The following is a 5,107-nucleotide window of genomic DNA, read 5'->3' as shown; positions in this document are numbered from 1 at the left end:
TGGAAAATTTGTAGAAGCTTCACCCTAGAAGACACAGCCCAGAGTGTCAACTCTACCACAAAGGAGACAGTGTGGGGGTGGGGGGGGTCAGTAAACATGGAGGGGGCTCCTGCTGCCATGGAATCCTGCAAGAGCACTGTAGGGCTTTTCCACTTTGAGCCTGATAAGAATTGACAGAATATGAGAATGTAATTTCAAACCAGGGGAAACTGATTCATTTCATGCACACAAGCCAAGGAAATCCTAGTCTTCTGCTGTTTTTTGGTGACCCTACTTAAATAGACTAGTCACACTTCAGATCATAAAATGACTTCATGTGCACCCTAATATTATCTAGACTTCCAAGAACGTTAATGTGTGGGACCCTCCAGGATCAGAAAGAAAACAGTGGAGAAAGAGAAAGGCATAAACACAGAAGTCCCCCGAGAAGAGTAATGCGGTTAAGAAACAGCCCGTGGCCTTAAGCAGCTGCATGATCACCCACTAACGGGACTCACTTTAAGAGAAGTGGCACAGACGAGGCAACCGCCCGCCTCCATTCCCTCCTCTGTGCTCATCAACAGCAGTAATGAAGGCTGCCCTCCAGGGAAAATTAGAATGAGATTTGGGAAATGGCACCAAGCACATAATAAAAGACTAGGAGACATGTTAGAGAAAAGCTCGATGCTACCAAGGAGCAAAGATAATGAAAGGGAGATGGAGGAAGACTGTTTCTTTCATGACTCTGTCTCCCAACAGGAAAACACAGGCACACTGATTCCAAAGAGGAATATAAACCGAAACAGCAGGGGCTAGGAGTGCCGTATGGGGAGGAGAATGGGCCAGGGGGGTTCAGAAACAGAAAGCCGGAGTGGGCATGGATGTGCTTACAAAGCAGGGTCAGGACCTGGGGGTGTCAGATTGAATGGTCTGCAGCTCAGGCATCTAGGGGAGTGGTCTGCTTCTCCCTGGGGATGTGATATGGGGGAGGAGGAGAGTGCTGGGGACCCACTGGAAGGTGGGATGATCAGCAAGGAGAGACCTGGGTGCCCGCCACCAGCATTCACGATGAGGGTGTTGTGTGTGTCTACAGGAGCAAGAGCTGAACCAGGACAAGGGGGATAGAGAAGGGACAGAGGGACACGGACATGGGGCTCAATGTGTGGGCAGAACGTGGCTGTGCAGGGAGTGGGGAAGGTGCTTCAAAAATCCAGACAGGCCCTTCCTGGTGGCACAACGGGTTAAAGCTCAGCACTGCAAGCAAGCTGCAGCCACTTCAGTGCAAGTTCGATCTCCAGCCCCAGAGGTGACCCACATGGTGCAGTAGACCTCTCCTGACCTGCCCACTGCTCCTCTCAGTAGTGTATTTCAAAAGATCTGCTTGTTCTGCTCCCCACTCTGTCTCTGGTGTATCCTTTCACCACCCCTGTACCTCTGGCCTGCACCCCAGTTCTGTACGCATAAATAAATAAATCTTAAAAAAAAAATCCAGACAGACTCAAGTGGTGACACAATAAAGACATGATGCTGCTTAAAAAAAAAAAAAACGCAATGCCCTAGAGCAGCATTTTTCAAATTGTGAGTCAGGATGCACTGGTGGGCTAATAATATCAATATATTAACCAGCATTTAAAAAATTAAATGGAATGGATGGAATAAAACAGAATAAAAATAGAAAAGCTCAGACAACATTCAAACATGCTCAAATCAGCAGACAGGACCTAACATGCCTTGCATCTCCCAAGAGAAAGGATACTGCTTTTTTTTACAGCAAACAGCCCTGTCAAGATATAGGCAGGAGAGCTAAAAGACACTTCTCCAAAGAAGACATGCAAATGGCCCACAGGCATGTAAAAAAATGTTCAACATCACTGGTAATCAGGGAAATGCAAATCAGAACCACAATGAGACAACACCTCAAACCAATGAGAATGGTTCACATTAAAAAAAAAAAAGTAAATAACAAATGCTGGTAAGGATGTGGGAAAGAGGAGCCCTCTTACAGTGCTGGTGGGACTGCAAACTGGTCCAGCCTCTTTGGAAAGCTGTGTGAGGGCCCTATATATGCTAAATATGGAGCTACTGTATGACCCATTCCATTCCTGGAAATCTACCCAAAGGACACAAAAACACTACTTGGAAGGAAACCTGCACCCCTATGTCTATTGCAGCACTAGTCAAAATAGGCAACAGAAACAGATACAGAAAAAACCTAAATGCCCCAAAGCAGAGGACTGGATCAAGAAGATACAGTCTAGATACGTGGTGGAATATTACCCAGCAGTCAAAAAGATAAACTCGTCATTTGTGGCAACATGGATGGAGCTGGAAGGGATTGTGCTAAGTAAAATAAGTCAGGAGAAAAGATAAATAGTGGATGGTTTCACTTAAATGTAGATGTAGAGAAAATGAACAAAAGGTCAAGAAAAAGATAAAATGAGCAAGTTGACCATGGATCTGACACAAACAACAGGGAGAGACAGGGAAGGGGGTTGATAGAGGGGAAAGACGAGCACAAGGGACTATGGTGATGGATCATGGGCGCCAAGGTAATGGGAGAACAGAGGGGAGAAACCAATTATGGCATAAAAATGAACAACAGGCCCTCCACCCCCCCCAGTAGTGCAATGGGTTAAAGCAGCTAGCCACTGCTCCTTCAGTGCAGGTTGGATCCCCGTCCCAGAGCTGACCCACATGGCGCGGCAGACCTCTCCTGACACACCCACTGCTCCCCTCAGCAGTGTACTTCATTGATCTGCCTGTCCTGCTCCCCACTCTGTCTCTGGTGAATCCTCTCACACCCCTGCACCTCTGGCCTGTACCCCAGTACTGTCTGAATAAATCAAAAATTTTTTTTTAAAAAAAGAACAACAAAGGAAGAAAAAACTTTATTTGTTGAGGAAGAGAAAGAAAGAAGTGGGGAAAAAGGAATGGACAAGGAAGAAGAAAAGCCCATTCTTATATAAACCCAAAGTAATCTGAACTTTGCCCACCAAAACCTCCCATCAAAGTAATAATGACCTCAGTTCATTTGACAGAAGCATCGATGACTCCCTCCCTCTTGAAGACCGCCTTCACTGGGTTTGAGCATACACCTGCTAGTTTGAGGGTACACCTTCTCCACCCCAATCAGGTCTACTGTGCGTGGACCTGAGATTCTAAAGTGTTGAGGTGTCCACTACATTCTTTTTAAGATTTATTTTTTTGTGCATACAAGAACTGGAGTTCAGGCCAGAGGTGCTGGGGATGAGAGGCTTCACTGGAGACAGTGAGGAGCAGAACAGGCAGACAGATGGAGTACACTGCTGAGGGGAGCAGCGGGCAAGACAGGAGAGGTCTGCTGCGGCCTGTGGGTTTATTTACTTATGCATTTAAGAATTGGGTACAGGCCAAGGTGTGGGGATGTGAAATGATTCGCCAGAGACAGAATAGGGAGCAGAACACACAGATCTACTGATTTACACTGCTGAGGGGAGCAACAGGTAAGTTGGGAGAGGTCTGCATGCCATGTGGGTCAGTATCCTGGCTGGGGGTCAAACTCATGCCTGCAGTGGTTGCAGATGGCTTCATAATGCTGTGCTTTAACCTGTTGCACCACCAGGGAGGGCTCTCGACTATATTCTTAAAGGCTGCCCATAAAGTCCCTCTAAGGGACATACCCACCACAACACAGTCAGAGCCACCTGTGATGGGGACAAAATTAATAATCTCATAGTTATTCATTATAAAGCAATCACCTTCACCAGAGGCCAAAGTGAAAGCAATAATGAAAACACTGGTCCTTAGTTTTAATTAATTTTCTTTGACATCTTCACCATCATTTTGAAATGGGCACAAATGAATGCTAATTCCCTGAAATTAGAAAGAGAAAAGCTTTTGTGTCAAGGGCTTCTCTAATTGTTTGACATAATGAGTGCTTGTAAAATATTTCATGTTTAACATCATGTCTGCCAAGTCTCAAGTTAGGTTTCTCAACTGGAAAGACTACAGCTCCTGAGAATTAGGGCAAAATGGCTCGTTAAGTGAACTACGACAGAGGTGACAAGCAAACATTTTTGAGAAGTGTTTGTATTTTATCAGCCAAACTGAACTATAGCAAAGCATCACATGTCTAAAAAAATAGAAAGCTGTGAGCTGCCATTTTATATCGATTTGACCTTCTGTTCCTTTAATGGCCTGATCTAAAATGGCCTGGCAGGCTCAGTAACCCCCCGGAGGCCACACGTCAACAAAGGGACCCTCTCTGTCCATCAAGGAAATGAAGCAAACACTGCTGCCACTCGCCAGCAGGGGGCACTGTCCTGGGGGGTGTTGGCAGGCCCAACAGCTCACAAGCTGAAGACTGAGAAATAGGTATTTTAGGAGACTGAGAAATGTGTGCCTCCATCAGACAAATTCATTGCCGCCAAATCAATGGGGCATCTCCACAGGCACCTCATTGGCGATACCTGCTGTAGGGTGTTCTGAGACCCGCCGTTTATCTTAGAGTGACAAAGAAAATGGCACCAACACCGAGTCTTTCTGGAATCCTCTCGGTGAGGATAAGCATTACAACAGGCAGTAATCCTCATTAAGATTACTTTAGGTAATTGTGTCTGCATTCTTTCTTTTTAAAAAAGATTTACTTATCTATGCATATAAGACCTGGGGTACAGGTATGTGAGAGAGAGGATTCACCAGAGACAGAGTGGGGAACAGAACAGGCAGATCCACTGAAATTCACTGCTGAGGGGAGCAGCGGGGAGACAGGAGAGTTCTGCTGTGCCATGTGGGTCAGCTCCCTGGCCGGGAATCGAACTTGAGCTGTCGTGGCTGCGGGGGGAGCTTCATAGTGTTGTTTTAACCTGTTGTACCACCAGGAAGGGCCTGCATCTGAATTGTTTCTAAGTAGATTCAGCTATAAGCTAGGTAAGTGCCCAAGTGTGCCAGAAAATGGTACAACTAGCAGTATTTATCAAAAATGCAAGTAAATTAATCTAGGTCATTGTCATATTCATTGTTACTAACATAGGGTTATTAGGTTTAGGGAAAATGGTAAGTACTGAAATCTAAACACTACTATATGATTTGCAAAACTGTTTTTGTTAGAGTTTTCAACTGTAAGTTAAAAAGAGAAAGTTTAAAAATC

The sequence above is a fragment of the Condylura cristata genome, unplaced genomic scaffold, assembly GCF_000260355.1.
Source record: "Condylura cristata isolate star-nosed mole 26May11 unplaced genomic scaffold, ConCri1.0 scaffold00028, whole genome shotgun sequence".
Taxonomy (NCBI): domain Eukaryota; kingdom Metazoa; phylum Chordata; class Mammalia; order Eulipotyphla; family Talpidae; genus Condylura; species Condylura cristata.
Note: the sequence above shows the minus strand (reverse complement) of the source record.